General features: G+C 46.8%; 1 long non-coding RNA gene across 3 annotated transcripts in view; it reads right to left on the minus strand.

Moving 5' to 3' along the window:
- Positions 1 to 4,808: 4,808 nt before the first annotated feature.
- Positions 4,809 to 20,029, minus strand: part of LOC140216754 (uncharacterized) — a 28,038-nt gene continuing 12,817 nt past the window's right edge. For all 3 annotated transcript variants that reach the window (XR_011893425.1, XR_011893423.1, XR_011893424.1), the window contains 2 exons: positions 9,108 to 9,164; positions 4,809 to 5,220 (listed from right to left, as the gene is read on the minus strand). This is a non-coding gene — a long non-coding RNA (uncharacterized lncRNA). The remainder of the gene's footprint in view (positions 5,221 to 9,107; positions 9,165 to 20,029) is intronic.

Below are 20,029 nucleotides of genomic sequence, written 5' to 3' on the forward strand. Positions count from 1 at the left end.
TTATTTCGCACGTTTAATATTTCATTCTCAGAAGAGCTAACATAGAGGATCTAAGCGGTCGGTGTTTCCTTTTATTGCATTTGTTCACGGGTGTCGTTCTCAAAATTCCGAGGAATAACTTTGTAAGGAATGATATACAAGATGTGAGCAACTCTGGCGGTAGAGAAGGGGTTGGGTATGCGTGGTTCGGAATTTGTTTCGAAATATTTTAGCCCCAAGCGATGTCCAACGCCGATGCCGGATTTTCTGCGACACGGGCTCCATAGCACTCTCGCGTTAGTACAGTGTGCTTACGACGGAGCCGTGCCCACTCACGTATAGGAATGAATATTTAACCATAATGATTATCGCTGTCCTAGCCGTGGTGTCTGGCTAGTTTTGAGTAGTTTTGAGTGCTCAACTATCTTCGAACCTTTAGAAACTTAATCCCAGACCCCACGTAGGCTTACGCCTTTCGAAAATTGGTGATCTTGCACCAACTTATGCTGTCTTTCCAAATGTGCTTTTTTTCGAAATATCTTTTGGCCCCAAGATTGTGTGTTGACTTTGTGATTTACGCCTTACTATATAAATGTTTACAAAAGTACGTCAAAAGAGTAGAATGCCGAAATGAGTGTATCTCCTCTTTTAATGTAAATATTGTAATTAAATCCTGTACTCCTAGTTATCGACGACAGCAAGGTCCTCCCTACAACCACGTCCCCAGAGTGGGTGAGTTGGATGACGGCATGGGACAGCTACCACATTGTTCATGCCCGACTACAAACGTTACAACTGGATGCCAGCGGTGAGATCGTCCTACAATTCTAACAACTGCCACCCAAAAACTTTTATTGTACGCAAATAAACCGAAGCTATCCGGCAGGTGGGAATAGCCAGTGCCTGAGTGATTGGCGGCAACCGTCTTTTATTCCTTTCGGAACGGGGCAGGCCGCGACTATTCAGAAGAAAATTCAGTTTTGTTCGGCATATTAATGCATCTTTAACGCGTAAACGTCACTTTGACGCGGTGAGTTCTCCCTGTTTTGTGACGTCGTGTGGTATGCAGCCGATGTGGGTGCAGCCCGAAAACTTTCGACCAATAGCCGAGGGCTAATGGCGAAAAGGCATCGAATCAGACATAATTATTTTTCTTTTCTTCGGTCCAGTCACGCATAATCAGTGTGCACACGTCATATCAGATGGGGTGCTAGCGCGGTTTTCGGGACGTCGCGTGACAGACATGCGAAGTTGGGCTGGTCCAAAAAAGTTATTGACCAATCGAGGAGGGCTGATTGCAGAATTGGAATAGAAAAGTTTGGAATAGCTTTACCTTATAGCGCCCCAGGTTACACGTATATGTGGCTCCTCGAGCAACAGCAAGAACAACCGCAACAACCACCATCTCCCGCCATGGGCATGGGTCATGCCTACTCAGGCTGGGAAGAAGATGAAGATATTCCATCTCGTGGGTATGCACTAATGAGTGCCACATAGTCAAAAGGGCTACATCCACAGCGAGTAAAACACCGGCGGCAACCATAAAGGTCCTTTCCGGAGCTCTTTTGAAACCTCGTGCGTGATTCGAGCCCAAGAAAGACTTTCGACACTGACGTCCAACCAGGCAGGTCCCTCTGCCTCAAATTCAAGGTGATGCACACGGACCGTGCTCCACTACTGGACGAAGTCGAGCCGTTCGACGGCGAGGGAACTGAAGCGGGCTTCCAACAGCCTTCGTCCCCAGCCCCACAACAGGCGGCTTCGGTGGCCAGTGTGAGTGTAGACGCTGCAGCCCTCCAGGTCGGAGATGGCGTGGCTGATTCCGGATCCACACACGACAGTCAAGGGGACGGTTTTCGGAACGCTCCGAGCCCCTCTTTTCGTTCCGTGGCTCCTCTCATGGAAGCAGAAGGTGAGATACGCACATATCTGTTCAGGTTTCAACGAACGTTCAATTCTCTTGCAAATGGTGGAAAATGTCTCGGTGAGCGATGGGTGCCGCATGATGTATTTCTGTACTACAAAATTGTATTGTGCGCGTTTTGTGTCGACGCCGTTAAACCTCGATTGCCTTCAAGGCTTCCATTTATATTTTAAAGCGCGTTTCGATCTGTTCCCGTTCAAAGACGCTTTTTACGAAGCAAGGGCCTTATTGCCGGTATGACCAGTGTTTGAGGCCATGATGTCATGCAAGGCGATTTGCCACATTCGCGGTTGTGGCTTTCTAAACGCGAATGTAATTTTGTAGATTTTCTTTTCATTTCTTTCTCCCCCGGCCCTTTGTATTGTGTGAAAGGCGAACGTTGAACAGTGACAGAGAAAATAGACACGAGGACGTGAGCTCACCTCATGTCTTTAATCTGCGCCATCACCAGTGGCCTGTGTATCAAAAAAAAAAAAAATTATGGAAACCAAACCAGCCCATGTAGGTATACCAGCCACCATACCTACACTTCTCTTTCTGTTTTCTTTCAGTACTATTGTCCCAGTGCTCACTTTTGTGAAAGCGCTATCACTAACGCCATATTCGTAGTGCGGTTTACGGGGAGTGTGCGTTCACGAAGCTTATAATTGTGACAAGCACTCTGCCGCGTGAAGTTCGCTGAACCTGAAGTTTCCAATATAAAGCTATAAAGCTTTTCATTCCAATAGGCTGTTCACTGGCGCTATTATTCTTGTTCGAGTTCGTTTGTGCGCCATTTTATTATCGGGCGTACGTCTGATCGTAACTCAACCCACGTATTACAGTAAATGTGTTTCGTGCTTTGCCGTGGTTTCTATTATACCAACTTATTTCAATCATAATGTAGTTCTCTTCACATTGATTGGCAGCAATTGCGGGGAAAATTTTTGTAGTCTCCGTCCGTCCGCCCGTCCGTCCGTCCGCCCGCCCGCCCGTCCCTCCGTCCGTCCGTCCGTCCGTCTGGTCTGTCTGGTCTGTCTGTGTGTCTGTCTGTCTGTGTGTCTGTCTGTCTGTCTGTCTGTCTGTCTGTCTGTCTGTCTGTCTGTCTGTCTGTCTGCCTGTCTGTCTGTCTGTCTGCTGTCTGTCTGTCTGTCTGTCTGTCTGTCTGTCTGTCTGTCTGTCTGTCTGTCTGTCTGTCTGTCTGTCTGTCTGTCTGTCTGTCTGTCTGTCTGTCTGTCTGTCTGTCTGTCTGTCTGTCTGTCTGTCTGTCTGTCATGTCTGTCTGTCTGTCTGTCTGTCTGTCTGTCTGTCTGTCTGTCTGTCTGTCTGTCTGTCTGTCTGTCTGTCTGTCTGTCTGTCTGTCTTGTGACGTTCTCGGGACGGTGAAAAATCTAACCTTCCCGAAATTGCGAATATCCCTGCCTCTGCTTTTTGACATTTCCGGATATTTGTGTATCTGCACTAATAATACTAGCTCTAGCATTTAGCTCTAACGATACTTGCGGCCATCGCGAAAGAGGGAAATTTGGAACATCCTTTGCTCTATTCAGCAAATAAAAAATATCAACGCCTCAGCTCAACTGATTGTTGCAGCCGCCAGCTATTGATTTTACCTGTGTTAAGTCTGTAATGACCAACGTATCATACATGCTACGTTTCTAAGATAGCAATTTTAATGATAATCAGTAGTGATTTTGACATTCTGGAGTGGTATAATAGTTATAGATTATCAGCAAACCAATCACCATTTAAATAATTTTGTAGTAGAGACAGTACAAAAGACATATTCGATTGTTTTTCTACAAATGTACCTTTCATGGACATAGATTAGGATGAACAAGTGGTTCTAATTTTCGAGGATGCGGAACAATGTTTGCCCATTAGAGGGTTGGTGCGCGCTTATGTCGTAATTATTGTTTGTTCATGAATGTGAGCAGGGAAGACCATAACTTCATTACAGTAGGGCTTGTACGTATAGCCGACAGAGACAAAGCAGCGGATGAAAGAAAAACACTTTACTTCATTCGCCATAAACTCAGGTGATCGAGCATCTCCGAGGGGCCGTCCACAAGACCGGCGTAGGCGAATTTCGCACATCTTCCTCTCGCGATACTCACTGACGCTCCTGCTCATCACGCTGCTCAACCTGATCGTGATTATCCTGATCCTGCTCTTCTGGCACCAGGGGATTGTCCAGCACTCGTCGAAGATGTTTTGAATTGCTGCATTCGACCTCTATTGATGTGTGTCTGACTTTTCGGCGTGGTAAAAGACCACTAGTTCTATACCAGAACAATTGGAAGCCCTAACATTTGCAGACGAGTTGCGAGAACAGTTATATTCACTAACTTGCCGAAAGAAAAAGAGTAGTTTTCAACTGTAAATTCAGAAGAACACACTGTTGAGCTATTTGGTACTGCATGACCTGAGGTAAAGCGCAAGAAAGCACGTAGAACACCAGCACTTCTGTTGTTCTACGTGCTCTCTTGCGCTTTACCTCAAGCCAGGAAATTCAGATTCGCGATATAACAATGACTGAACAATATGTGTCGTTAAATATATACTGACAATCTGACCAACCACTTCAAATCATCAGAACCTTCACATGTTGACCTTGCTCGTGTCCAAATGTCTGGATGGTTAGTTCACACAATTATTTTATCAGGCAAACTCATGATTCAACGTGAATTATGTATTTACGCTCATATTTCTATCACGTACTAAGAATTTGCCCTCTGCCGTAACGATACTTCTTTTCCTGCTTATAAATAGTAGCAGACGTCCTCCCCTTGCAGTTTTTTGCTTTGAGGCATGTATATGATCCGTAACAAAATAACGCACTATATGCACTATATAAAATTCAGTTGAGTTTGAATGACTTGAACCTTAAGTTTACTCTTGAATCGAGGTTGCCGTGAACGTTTATTAAACATTTCGAATGCGTGGAGGGCATTCTGCGCAGCCGATGGTGCATCTTTTTGGAAGTGGGCCTGAGCCATTGAGATGACGTCACCATAAGATCAATTCACTCAAATTTCCAAATAAAGGAGGAGCCAGTAATGAAGTGTGTGGCTAACATGATATAGCCTACAATAGCGATCTTAATGACTCTGATTTCAATTTAACGTTTCCCTTTATTTCGGTCACGTTTCATGTTCTCATTTGCGGAATGGCCCTCAGGAAGAGACATTAGAATCGGTCGCACTCGTATCCTGCTGGAAGCCCTGAATGCTGTTTGTTCAAGCGTCCGCCCTCAGAACTTCAAATATCCAGTGTATCACGGCGTTGGTCACATCATTGTCTTCAAACTGCAACTCGTCACTGCTGTGAAGGCAAACCTGCGAGCAACAGCGAGTTTACTCAACTCATGCAGCAAGGGCATGACAGATTATCTGCCCTGCGATAACTGCATTTCTAAGATAGCTTCCGCTTAAGTGCACGCAGAACAACTGTATGCGGCATGCTTCGTCTTTGTTGCCACTAACTTTCCAAGGTTCGGAAGTCGGTACTGCCAATTGCGAAAACATTAAAAAATCTCGACTTGAGACCAGGCTGCCCGCCATTAAAGTGACAAATTGGATGGTGAAAGTGTTCCTTATATCAGAACGTTACACAACAAATGTATCCTCGCAAGACATAGATTGTATGTAGGAAATGCGTGTGGAAAAAGTTGTCCTGGTGTCACCATTGTTCCGTATGCTTTGGTTTACTCCTGCACCGAAGTATGCTGGAACAGAACTTACCGCATAATTTCCCACGACCTCTCATTGAGAGTGCGCCGAGTACTAGGCCGGAAATATATTTTGCTTTGTTATATTGGAAAGAAAGTTAATCCTTCTTTTCATTGCAGCGTCTTAACCAGCAAATTTTTAGCCGGTGCTTGCCGAACGGCTTTTTTTTCTCCCACGAGTCATGCTTTACTACAATATTATCTTACCTAGTTTAACTTTATTTGCTTTGGCTTCATCATTTATTACTTGGTCAATCTCTCTTGTCTCACGCTCAGCTTTTGACAACTTATCATTCGCACTTTTACTCGTAACCCAGCATATTTTCATACAACTCTGCGAGTTCCGTTTTTTTTTTCTCTTTTTTTCACTACTGGTTAAGACAGCTTTCAAATACTATATCTTCTTAGTGTGTTTTTTCTGGAAGACTAACCCTGCCGTACTGAAGACGCATGCTTGCCATGTTGGCCCCGTTTCCATATTTTACAGCGAAACTGTTAAGGGATACTTTCCCAGCTATCGTGTCCGCGTGTAGAAAAAATCCCGAAGATAATGCAATGCCCGGCCGACCCGCGGTGGATGTGACGCAGGCGTTAAGAGGAAGTTTTAGCTCCAGCCCAACTCCGACGCCGCCTATTCAAATACATGTAAGATGCAGAAACGCTTTTGTGAGATAACCCCTGGACGAAAGTTAATAACATTTGTTGAATTTGAGAGAGAAAGTTAATTACAATGATTGTTTGTAGCGGAATCTTCATTTAGTGCCTCAATTTTGTTAGAAAAGGAATTTCACAAACTTGAAAGTACAAAAACATAGACGCACGAAGTTTACATAATAATAGCTCTGCATCAAGAATCGATATCATGGTTGTGTAAACGGCGTCTATTAGGTAAATCAAAGCTGACAAAATTGATATGTCAATTGGTATCTGACGTAAATTCGTTATGTTATGTGCCAGGGTTCTGCAAAATCTTTATTTCCATAATACGGGATATTTAGGGATTCATCCGCTAAGCATCAATTTTGTCCGATTTAGAAGTGCTATTAGCTGCAATTCACAGATTTGCCATATCATTTTCCATTGCTGAGTTACAGAATTTTAACCTCGGTTGTTTCGTTCTCTCAAATTTTTTTGTACAAATCTTTTATTAAAAGCTTACGACGCAGAACGAAAATTCGAAACAAACAGTCACTACATTTTAAGTTATTCTTCCAAATGCAACAGACCTCGACAAATTTGGTGCAGTGGTTGCGGAGGAAAACGGATTCACCTTTTACATGCATTTAGATAGGAGCAGCCGAGCTAAAGCTTCCTCTTAAGCACGCGCCATACGTGGGCCGATCCCGAAGATAGTGCAATACCGGCCCGACCCACGGCGAAAGTCCAGTGGGCCATCAAGTGCCCCACATACAGAGCTTCGCTGGTCATGCTTTTCCACAGAGTAGAAGGGCACTGAGTTTCTTTTTTTTTTCCACCTTGGTTTCTTCGAAGAATCTACTGAACTACACCGACCCGTTTCCTCTGTACAGCAGCAAATACCCCTCCCTTTTTCCAACCTTTTTTTTTCTAACACACTGACTTCCCTTGCGTTAATTTGTGCACCAGTGCATTCTACACCTCCTGACCCATTGCGGGTGGGACAGCGAGCTACGCGTACATAAACGCTGCTGAGGAAAGCAGTTGTTGCCCCAACGAATACACGTTCTCTTGTCGAAACCCTGGCTCCGGCGAAATTCCATGCTCGATTACACTGAATCGCTCACAGTTCTAAAGTTGTATAATCCTTTAAATTAAGTAATTGAAAAGATGTATATCATACATTTCATTAAGTCGTCGTCTGCTTAATACGCGCATTTAATGCAACTGTGATTGTATTTATAGTGTGCGGTATGAAAGCACTCATACATTTGGCACACCCTGTTTACGATCATTTCGAGGACGCGCCTCATCTGAAACGCCCTCTGTCATTGTTAGCTATAATTTTTATGATGCCCCATAAATTCTTTCAGTACCATATTCGCATTCTATCTACTGCAGTTTCTTTAGGAATATGTCAATGAATTGATTGTGTAAAAGGCCAAGTGACATGAATAGAAAGCTCAAATTAAAACTTCTTTCTGGGCGAGTTGGTGCATACTTGACATGAAAACTGTTTACAGCGCAAACACATGCAACCACAAAGTATAAGGGACAGGACACAAGCGCTGACTGTCAACTAACTTTTATTAACGGAAGACGGGTGCCTTATATAAGGGGAAAGGCAGAAGTGAAGGGGGAAGGGAGTGATACAATCGGGGAAAATGACGATGTTAATGAACGCTTGGGGGAACATGCCCGAAATTTAAGCAACTTAAAGGACAAGTACGCACATTTGGTCGCGCATGTAATTGGATGCACAGGATGCGAGGCTCGTTTGGGAGAGACAAAGATTCTCGGCAAAAGTGCCGACGCGACGGCGCGCGTCAGTTTGGAAGCGTTCTACATACACAAATATGGCAGCAAGTGCGTAAGCACCCCTTCTGTATCGCTTTTTGCGGCAGAGCTTAATTTTTTTGGAAGCGGCTGCTTACTGATTTCATTGTATCTTAGTATCCCTCGCCTTTTGTTAGTGTTTGTATACTTTTTTCGTTTTTTTCGTTTTCTTGTTTCTTCGCGTCTGAATGCGTTGAATGCTGGCACGTTCGTTCATCGATGCGCATCGTCATTTTCCCCGATTGTATCACTCCCTTCCCCCTTCACTTCTGCCTTTCCCCTTATATAAGGCACCCGTCTTCCGTTAATAAAAGTTAGTTGACAGTCAGCGCTTGTGTCCTGTCCCTTATACTTTGTGGTTGCATGTGTTTGCGCTGTAAACAGTTTTCATGTCAAGAAAGCTCAAATGTCACCCATAAAAGGAAGTGAAAACAAAATGTTCAAGATAATTTTTTTTTTACTTCGTATCAAAGAAGCACACTGAGTAACTCCTTTTAATAGCAGCTGGTGCATTGCATTTATTACTGCATAGCTCAGAAATTAAGAATTTCATCAGAAATTAAAAGGTGCAAATCAGATATATATAGCGAAGGACTCGATGTTTTCAGGGAATATTATATTGATCAGAATAAAGAGCTGTACTCTTCAGCGTCCTGAAAATGCACAGACGATTGCGAGGAACACCGTATATGAGAGAACCGAATTTTGATCACGCGAGGTTCCTTAGCGTCTACTCACAGCACGGCACAGGAGCATTTCTGTATTTCGCCGCGGTCTGAAAACAAATCAATGACTTTGTTCTCAGCGTGTATAGAGCAATGTCCACTGAATCACAAATGACAGGCACAGTGAATGAAAAGTGCTATCAGATGGGGTTGGGTGCAAGGGTGCGGACCCATTTTGGAATGTTCTCGTGGCAACATTTCAAAAATACCGCAATGTCATCTACCATTCCTACTAACAAATAGCTTCCGATCCGTTTTGGTATTACAAAAAGACGATTCAGGAAAGCGACATTCTTACCGTCCATTTTTTAATCACCTTGATTCCTTCAGCGCCGTTGACGGATTCGAACGTAGGCTGAAAAAAAAACTTGAGTCGGTATTGAGTCCCTGAAACGAAATAAGTTCAACTGGTGACACTTGCTGGAACCTATCACAGTGTTCGCACGTGTCAAACGAGGGCGGCAGGTGCTGTATCAGCACACATGGCCCCTCGAGCTTCCTACAACCGCCTTTCAGAAAATCTGACGAGGACGTGAAGGGGCCGGCAGGCTGATTGGAGGATGTCTTCAGTGAGCGTTAGCACGTCCATGGCGTCAGGAATGTATTGTTATTTTCTCCTTTGAGATTTATTTTATTACAACATATATTGCTTATTTTTTACGAGAAGCTTCCTTTCTTATTACAGCGAGCATACTGGAGCCAATAATGAAATGGATCCACTCGCCGGACATTCTTCAACTTGGCTTTGCTATCATAAGATTCAACATAAGCTATTCGTACAGCTATAAGCTATAAGACAAGCAGTTGAATTTGGATCCATGATCTTATGATTCGCCCGAAGCTGGCAAAAATATGCCCAGCGCCGACTGAGAGCAATATCTAAGGTGTTTCCCCTGTTCAAGAGAACATGCCGATTTGTGGTGATCACTTTGATGGCACATCAATGCGTTTCCCAGCGGTGTATAAATGGTGCCAGCGCTACCTGCTCAAGGTCAACTGATGAAAAGCCGAGCATTCCCTCACTTGCCACCAGAAACCATTCACACATGCTCTATACTGCTCTTTACGTTCGCCTTAACAGGAACGTCATGCTGTACAACGACAGTAAAGGACGATGATCCGTTAAACACCTCCTTAGCCTTAAAGGGCCCCTTACCGGGCTCCATTGCGAATTACGTTTGTGCATTGTAAGTTGTAAAACACCATCTAGGGATCGTTTTACCGAAATAATTTTTCAAATTGGTTTATTATTGCACGAGATAAAAGAGATGGAATGCACTATTAGCATAAACAGATAAACAGACAAAAACAGATTTATTTTATTTACTTTTTAATACATACTGCAATCGGAAGAGCAAGCAGTCGTGGGCGAAAAATGAAAATAGTAAACAAAACGGAACACGTTACACAAAAGTATATGGCAAGAATAACAAAGCAGACAAGCATAGAGTACATGATTAAAAATGCGTTGCGGACAAACACTGCACAACTATATAGAATCACTTTCATGCGTACAAAAAAAAACACAATCACAAGTTAGTTCATGAGTTGTCAAAATTAGACAAATATGGCGTAGGGGCAGACATACCAAGTGACATAACGAAAACTGGGTGGGGTTCCAAAGAATGCTCATCTCCTTAAAAAGTTCCTTTGTCCTCTTTGCTGCTCCTCTTTGCTGTGCTTCTAGAGATTCAACAGCGGAACAACTGCTTGTGACAGACTGAGGGATGAAAGCTCCAGCCTGTGAACGCGTGCGTGCAGTAACCGTTTCTTATCTCAATCTATTATTTATTTATTCCCTTTCCCTTTTTCCCTTCCGCAGTCCACGGCACCTGGCTAACGTCGCTGCTTTTTCTGTTTATCACTTTCCTCTTTTTTCAGCGCTCCAGCGTGGTTTTAGCCTTATACCTTATGTCGCCACAACTCAATCGCGTCATGTTTTGCGGCAAGTTCTAGGGTCGGAGGACCAGCACCTAGCAATTTACGTCCGAGACAAGGTGCTTCAGATACTAAATTAGCATTGCCATTCATAAATATATGAGCAGATTCTTTCAACTTGGTCTTATACGCCTTCCGTTGCATGTGCAATATTTCTGACAACCGGTCGGGCAATATCGAGTCAGCAGAAAGATCCAGTGTACCCCTGATAGGAGCTCAATCAGCGTGAAGTGTCAGATATAACTTTAGTGCCTTGTCGATTCAATGAAGAGATAGAGAACTTCTATTGAGCCCTTGGTCGGGTCACAGCATCCAGAGGGGCGGGAGACAGCCCCTCTCGCCCTCTCCCTTAAACTGCGGCCAATACTTCTAGTAAAGGGGCGTCTGCGGCCGTCCGCGGCCATCCGCGGCCGTCCGGACGACCCACGGCTGATCCTAGTATTGCTAAGTATTCACTATTGCAAAGCAACTGACCGCAGCGGTCAGTTGCTCGGGAACTATTCTTGGACCATTGTGTACTCAAGAGATGGCGAGAACAGTATTGGATGCACAACAAAAAAAAGTTTTGTTCTTTAATTGTGAAGAGCTTCAATTTACAGAGGCTCCATCATTTCCTTTTTTCTTTTGTATACATTTGTTTATTTCTCTTTTGTATACATTGTTTACATTTGTATTTGGTGTACTTCTGTATACATTTTATTTGCTAGGTCTTATTTTACAACGCTCAGTCGGCTACCCAAGGTATACCATGCATGGAGTTTCATTAAGCATTCGAGTTCTAATCTGAATAAAGGGAAAAATCGGACATCCACCCGTTCGTAGCAATTGCTGCAAAGGAGTCCCGGACCAGGACGAATTTTTCTTCAACTCTGAGGCTTTTCTTTCGAGAAACCCGTATGGGTTTCCTTTGTAGCAAATGCTACGAACGGGTGGATGTCCGATTTTCCCTTTATTCATTACTTCTCTCCACCTTGCGGGTTTCCGCAGAACTACTACGTCGAGTTCTAATCTGTACCTGTGAACTTGAAAACTTTGGTACTTCTCTGTGAGAGAAGCGGTGTCGCATTGTTATATTGAACAGTCGCAAAAACTTACAATGCGCAATAAAATGCGGTGCTACCTAATTCCATTGTATAGGTGCCGCTGAGGTTTCGCAAGTTGATCAGCCAGATTATTATTTGTATGCGTTTCCCACTCTCTCATGTTGCAAACCCGATTCGTGGTAATGAAAACGTCTATACTCCCATCTTTTTATGTCATGAAGTTCGTGGTAGCACTCGACATGGTACTCGCAAACTGCAGCCACCACCTTGTCAAGAGCAAAACACGCGATAACGCAGTACTACTTTTTCAGCAAAAGAAAGACAGAAGCACAGCAGTAATTCGAAAAATGGCTCTCGCTTAAAGGCTTCCATGTTCAAACCACTGCAGAAAAACATGCTATAGAACCTCCAGAAGTGCGTCATAAGTCCAGCAAACCACCAGTGTGAAGAAATAGAAAAGGCCCCGCTGGGCTCTCTGCGTAAACTTGTGATACTTGGGGCAGCTTTTATATAAAAGGAAAGCTTCAATCGAAGAGCTTGATTTTTTTCTCGAAGTTTCACAGCCTCGATGGCGTACCTTACTGGCATGTGACTAGCAACACGTCTGATCTAAAACATACTGTTGTCGATTAGATTTACTTTAGTTTGTTGAATGTTGTGGTTTGTTTTGTTTATACAGAAGTGCACTGCGCATATCGTTTCCTTTTTCATCATAATTAACCGGAGAGACACACTAGGCATGCCACCAGGAAAACTGCCCCAATAATCATAATGACGCTCTCTCTCTTTCTCTATCTCGCCGTTCTCTTAATTTACTGCATATAGGCTCAGATGCTTCATAATCGTGCCTTCTACAATATGTGCGAAAGAAAAGGAACGATGTTCCTCTTTTGGGGTGAAGCGCGGCGCAAAGTTTCATGACGTGACCCGTGCATATTAGCGCTTCCTCGTCTCTCTACAGCCGTATTTTAACAACGGCACATAATTGACAGTACAATCACTATATTATCGTAAGCCAGGGATATATATATATATACATATATATTATAAAGGAGGTTTATTGGGGTTAGTAGTACCCGCCGTGGTTGCTCAGTGGCTATGGTGTTGGGCTGCTGAGCACGAGGTCGCGGGATCGAATCCCGGCCACGGCGGCCGCATTTCGATGGGGGCGAAATGCGAAAACACCCGTGTGCTTAGATTTAGGTGCACGTTAAAGAACCCCAGGTGGTCAAAATTTCCGGAGTCCTCCACTACGGCGTGCCTCATAATCAGAAAGTGGTTTTGGCACGTAAAACCCCAAATATTATTATGGGGTTAGTAGCGACCGCCGGTTCTACGATGCACCGAGCACAGTCCCCGAGCTCGAGCCTCTGCTGCGCGCTTGATGCTGCCGATGCTGCTGACTGCGCGCACGTTCCTCACCTTCCTTACAATGGCCCCGAGGAAATAGAGGAGCCATCCTGGCGACTTAGTTTTCTGGAAGGATGGTAGAATTGTGACACGGCCTGAGACACTGAACGTGAACGACTTCGCTGTTACGACGTCGCATGTCGGACGGCGGCGTTAGCGGCTCAACCAGATAATTAACGGGAGATGTTCTCTCGAGAACGCGGTATGGACCGTCGTACTTCGGAAGGAGTTTTGAAGCGAGCCCAGGCGTGCGGTGTGGCACTAACAACCAGACGAGAGCGCCCGGGAGAAAAGTGGTAGTCGAGTTCTGGGCATCGTGAACGGCTTTTCGGCGGTTCTGGTCGTCCGAAGTGAATCGGCGGGCAAGCTGGCGACATTCCTCTGCTTGTCTGGCAGCTTCCGAGATCGGCAGGCATTCAGATGGGTCGGCCGGTAGGGCAGAATGGTGTCGATGGTGTGCGAAGGATGACGGCCGTAAAGAAGGTAAAAGGGTGAGAATCCGGTAGTGGCCTGAGTCGCGGTGTTGTAGGCGTAGGTGACAACCGGAAGAACTAGGTCCCAATTAGAGTGATCAGGTGAGACATACATGGCGAGCATGTCACTAAGAGTTTGATTAAAGCGTTCCGTGGCACCGTTAGTCTGTGGAGGATAAGCAGTGCATTTACGATGAACAATAGCGCATTCAGCTAGCAGTTTTTCGATGACTTCAGATAAGAAGGCGCGGCCTCGATCGCTTAAAAGTTCACGTGGACCTCCATGACGAAGGAGAAAACGACGAAGTAGGAAATTGGCGACCTCCTGCGCTGTAGCATTTGGTAGAGCAGCAGTCTCCGAATAACGGGTTAAGTGGTCGACCGCAACGATTATCCACCTGTTGCCGGCAGGAGCCAACGGAAGCGGCCCGTAAAGATCTATGCCCACGCGATCAAAGGGTCGGGATGGGCATTGTAAAGGCTGGAGTTCACCGGCGGTATTGTGCGGTGGCACTTTCCGGCGTTGGCACTCATGACAAGAGCGGACGAACTTTCGAACGAAATTATACATTACCCGCCAGTAATAGCGGTGTCGAAGTCTTTCGTAGGTCTTGAAGACTCCCGCATGGCCACACTGAGGGTCGACGTAGAACGAGGAGCAGAGCTCTGCTCGCAAGATTCTCGGAATGACGAGTAACCACGTGCGTCCCTCTGGGGCATAGTTGCGTTGATACAGTAGCTGGTCACGAATCGCAAAATAAGGCACTTGGCGCCGAAGCGTACGTGACGCTGGAACTTTCGACGTATCCGAGAGAAGGTCGAGCAGAGATGCAGTCCAGGGATCATTACGCTGTGCAGCAGCGATAGTGTCAACGTCCAGAGAGGATAATGTGCACTCGCAGGGGGAGTCGTGACTGGCCTTCGGGGGAAGCGGTGATCGGTATAGCGCGTCAGCGTCGGAGTGCTTTCGCCCGGAACGGTAAACCACGCGGATGTCGTATTCTTGGATTCCCAATGCTCAGCGGGCAAGGCGGCCCGATGGATCTTTGAGCGTCGACAGCCAACATAGTGCGTGGTGGTCGGTCACTACGTCAAAAGATCGGCCGAATAAATATGGGCGAAACTTGCCAAGCGCCCACACAATGGCCAAACACTCCTTTTCTGTAACGCTGTAATTGGTCTCCGCCTTGGTTAACATGCGACTCGCGTATGCGACGACGTATTCTGGGTGGCCAGGTTGACGCTGTGCCAACACAGCGCCAAGGCCTACACCACTTGCATCGGTATGGATTTCGGTTGGCGCTTGTGGGTCAAAATGGCGAAGAATGGGTGGCGTCGTGAGAAGACGGCGCAAGGTTGTGAAGGCGTCGTCACACTCTGGAGACCATGATGAGAGATCTCTAGCGCCACCAAGGAGCTGCGTGAGAGGCGATATAATTGACGCAAAGATTCGAACGAGTCGCCGGAAGTAAGAGCAGAGGCCGATAAAACTGCGTAGCTCTTTCATAGTAGTAGGTTTTGGGAACGCAGTAACAGCACGTAGCTTCTCGGGATCCGGGCGAATGCCCTCCTTTGACACGACATGGCCTAAAATTGTCAGCTGACGAACAGCAAATCTACACTTCTTCAAGTTAAGTTGCAACCCGGCGTTGGTCAAGCAAGTGAGTACGTGCTGGAGGCGGAGCAGGTGTGTTGCGAAATGAGGGGCGAACACCACAATGTCGTCAAGATAGCAAAGACATATTTTCCATTTGAGGCCACGCAGAACATTATCCATCATTCTCTCGAACGTAGGAGGTGCGTTGCAAAGTCCGAAAGGCATGACGGTGAATTCATACAAGCCGTCTGGTGTAACAAAGGCAGTTTTCGGGCGATCGGCCTCTGCCATCGGAACCTGCCAGTAGCCTGACCGCAAATCCAGCGAAGAAAAGAACCCAGCTGCCTGCAAACAGTCCAGAGCATCATCGATGCGCGGTAATGGGTAGACGTCCTTCAGCGTGATCTTGTTCAACCTCCGAAAGTCAACACAGAAGCGGATGGAACCGTCTTTCTTTGTGACGAGGACCACGGGAGAGGCCCATGGGCTTTGGGAAGGTTGAATGACGCCTCGACGGAGCATGTCATCTACCTGGTCTGCAATGACGCGACGTTCCGTTGCGGACACGCGATATGGTCTTTGTAGCAGGGGTGAGTGAGTGCCAGTGTCGATGTAATGCTTGATTGTGGATGTACGGCCAAGAGAGGTTTGCGCAACGTCGAAAGAAAGGCGGAAGGGCTGAAGGATTGCGACAAGTTGAGATCGCTGCGAAGGCGTCAGATCTTCGGCGATGAATGGGCTGAACACACCCGCCGATGTTGAGTCTGGTACGGAGAGGGCACTCAGTTCATGGCCGGCAGTAGAAGACACTTCGTCGAGGACGGAGACAATTCGTGTTGAATCAAACGACTCGACGTAACCAAGGCAATCGTGGCGGAGCAGTGATAGCGGCGATGAAAGATGATTGTAAATGGGCATCGTGCTCACACCGCAAGGTCAAGAGCTGCAAAGGGCAAAGGAAGCGCTTTTCGGGTAACAAAGTGATGAGAGGGCATGAAGAAGACCGTCCCATCGGATATGGTACTACAGAAGACTGGTACGAATGCTGACGAGCACGGAGGGATACAGGTGTCTTCTTTCACGACAATTTTAGCGGCAGGATGAGCATCGACCGAGGCCAGGTCACCAAGGTGGAAAAGTTCAATCTCAGCTTGAGCGCAATTGATTATGGCATTGTGGCGTGACAGAAAATCCCATCCTAGAATAACGGCGTGGGAGCACGATGAAAGAACTATGAATTCAGTCGTGTACAAAACGTCCTGTATGATCACACGGGCAGTACAAGCAGCGGTAGGGTGAAGGGGTTGAGCACTCGCCGTTCGGAGCGACAATCCAGACAGAGACGTCGTCACTTTACGAAGCGAACGGCAAAACCTGGCATCCATAACTGAAACAGTGGCACCGGTATTGACTAAGGCGACTGTAGCGTCATCTTCGATAAGCACATCAATGACATTGGCAGGTAAAGGAGGAGGACTTCGGCATGTCGACACTTGCGCAGTTCTTGCCTCAGGAACTGCGTCGTCTAGTTTCCGTCTTCGTTAGGGACGGGTCGTCGACGCATAGGGGAAAGCGATCCACGACGTGGGGAGGGTGACCGGAGGCGTTCGAAGCGAGGACGGCGATCAGTTTGGGAGCGAGCTGGTGATGGGTCGAAAGGCCCGTAAGGCGCATTTGAATCAGGCGGCACATAGGGCGCTCGGCGATCGTCATCGAACGCCTACGAGCGGCAGCGGCAGAACCTTGCGACATGACCGGGACACCTACATGCGAAGCATATAGGGCGATTGTCCGGCGTACGCCACGGTTTAGCGACGGCAGTGGTAGTCCAGGGGACGGGAGGTGTAGGGCGGTGCACAGGCTGCTGTAAGCGACGCACGAGCACAGTGCGAGGGGCCATTGCAGCAACCGTAACATAAGTGACTGGTGTAGCCACGACATCCTGCTGGTGAACAGCCGGCAGCGCTTCCGCGACCTCTTCATGGATCACGTTACGGATATGAGACGGCAAAGTGCTGGCAGACTCCTGAGTGACGGACACCAGAGATAGCTGTCGTGCGACTTCTTCGCGGACGAAATCCTTGATTTGCGTTATCAGGGAGGCTTGTTCTTGGCCGGTGGTAAGGCTGCAGAGTGATGCCGCATTTGGTGTGGGGTGTCGCCTTGTCAGAGCTCGCTGCTTACGCAATTCATCATAGCTCTGGCACAAGCTGATGACGTCGCCAACAGTGCGCGGGTCCTTGGCCAGAAGCATTTGGAACACGTCATCGTTGATTTTCTTCATGACGTGCTTGATCTTTTCCGCTTCCGTCATGGCAGCGTTCACGCGCCTGCACAAATCGAGAACGTCTTCTATATAGCTGGTGAATGTCTCACCCGTGTCCTGTGCGCGTGTACGCAAACGCTGCTCGGCTCGGAGTTTCCTGACGGCGGGTCGGTCAAATACTTCTGTAATCGACGTCTTGAGCGCCGACCACGTTCGGATATCCCTTTCATGATTTCTGAACCAGAGACTGGCCACGCCCGCGAGGTGGAATGACACGTAAGCCAGCTTGTCCGAGTCATTCCATTTGTTGTGAACGCTCACCCGTTCGTAGGACGACAGCCACTCTTCAACGTCGTTGTCGGCGGTTCCGCTGAAGATGGGAGGCTCCCGCTGGCGAACGGTGCCAGCGCAAGGGACGGGTGGCGATGGAAGAGTCTGCTGGTCGGCGTCCGGCATGGCAGAGGGTAGCGTCCGAGAACGGAGTTCCAGGATGGTAGAGTGGAACGTTACCCGGCACGGTCCACCACTTATAAAGTAGATTTATTGGGGTTAGTAGCGACCGCCGGTTCTACGATGCACCGAGCACAGTCCCCGAGCTCGAGCCTCTGCTGCGCGCTTGATGCTGCCGATGCTGCTGACTGCGCGCACGTTCCTCATCTTCCTTACAATATAGGTATATTCGTCGTTGTGAGGACGATAAGCAATGAGCTCCACTTGATTGCCCGCCTTCGTGGCTTAGCCGCTGTGCTGTTGTGTTGCTACGCACGAGGTCGCGGGTTTAAATCCCGGCCACGGCGCCCGAATTTCAATGGGGGAGAAATGCAAAAATACCGGACCCCGTGCACTTTGGCCACGTCAAACTTCCCCTGAAAATCAAAATTAATCTGTAGACCCCGCTACGGCATGCCTCATATTCAAATCGTGGTTTTGGCCGCAAAACGCCAGAATGCATCCATCCTCCACTTGAAGCCAACACAGCCATTATATATATATATATATATATATATATATATATATATATATATATATATATATATATGTATATATAACGTTTGTGCTGAATGCACGGGAAAACTTTTTTGGATGTGGTCATGACGATGACGAAGGTTGAGCAGTATACATGTGCTGGCTCAGACATGAAAAACTCTATACCATATAAAATCGTACAGTTTATTTTCTGTTGTACATTAGTGCTAATATGGTGTGGAATACGGCGTCGTGCAAAACCTACGAAATAAACTACGCCCCTTTTCTTTCCAGAGTAAGCGAATTTCATTGGAAAAACATGGATAATATGCCATCACGTAGTTGCTTCAAGAGTTGATTTGCAATGTACCAATGATAATTTTTTAATGAAGCGCATGCACTTCCGGGCTTAGGCTATCAATGAGATTAGTTCTTGCCTCCGTGTGTTACAAGAGAGAATAATGAACTTGATAAATAATCAATAAATTTTATACGGCTTACACCATGACGCCGAACGTCGACTGTCGCCGTCGTCTTATAAGCAGACCTTGGTGGCCTCGCACACACATTCACGCCAGACATAGAGGGTGCCACTGATGACGCGATCACTACGAGCAAGCACAGCACCTACTTCATGATAACATGATAATGTGCCTTAACAAACCCGTTAAAGATGTTGCCGGTCAGCGCCACTGCGAGACCAGCAGCTCACTCAAGCGCGGATTGCTACGACTGTTTATTCATCTGCCGACAAGTTCTAAGCGAAATCGAGGAGGGCCTTCTCACGTGCAAGAATGACAGATGCACGAAGCTCCCTGCGCAGCTGGCTATAGGTAGATTTATCTTGATTTTCTCCCTACTATTTTTCTTTCAAGTGAATAATCAACGGCTGGCTGCTTTTCCACAGTGGGCTCACTAGTGCAGTATTGCCTGTGCAGCCCAGCGCCGGACGGGGCAACGTTGTACTCTCGCGGTCTTGAACAGCCTATACTCGTGAGCTAGCAGTTGTCGCTTTAGGCAGAAGCAAGGAAGGAGAGGGTCCTGCCTTATTTATTCGTATCTTCTTCGAACTATCATCTACCAACTTGACATACATCCTACGCAGTGGCCTGGAGGTCTCCCTGTTGCTGGAAGTAGAGAACCCCCAATAAATTAAAACTTGAGTGAAAGCTGGAGAAGCCGGATCTTGCCTGCCCCCTTAACGGAATGCGTACAGTCTTCATTACCTTCTTTTGGGGATTACACGTCAGTAGCCCAGTGAAGCCAGATACAGATTCTGATTAAAAAGTGTAAGAGGCGACACTGCAACACTTGTTGAACCCAGGTCCTCAACACGTGACGCTCCAAACTGAAGCTACGAAGCACACACTCAACCGCATTCACAGGCTCTACTTGAGCCCTCCTGATCCAAAGAACAGCAGAAGTGTCTTCATCGCACAAAATGCACACGCGCATTGGGGCCGTACATATTAGGCAGATGAAATCGCAAACTACGACACAAATGTATGGCAGCCTTCGGGAAGAGTC

Source organism: Dermacentor andersoni, chromosome 3 (assembly GCF_023375885.2).
Source record: "Dermacentor andersoni chromosome 3, qqDerAnde1_hic_scaffold, whole genome shotgun sequence".
Taxonomy (NCBI): domain Eukaryota; kingdom Metazoa; phylum Arthropoda; class Arachnida; order Ixodida; family Ixodidae; genus Dermacentor; species Dermacentor andersoni.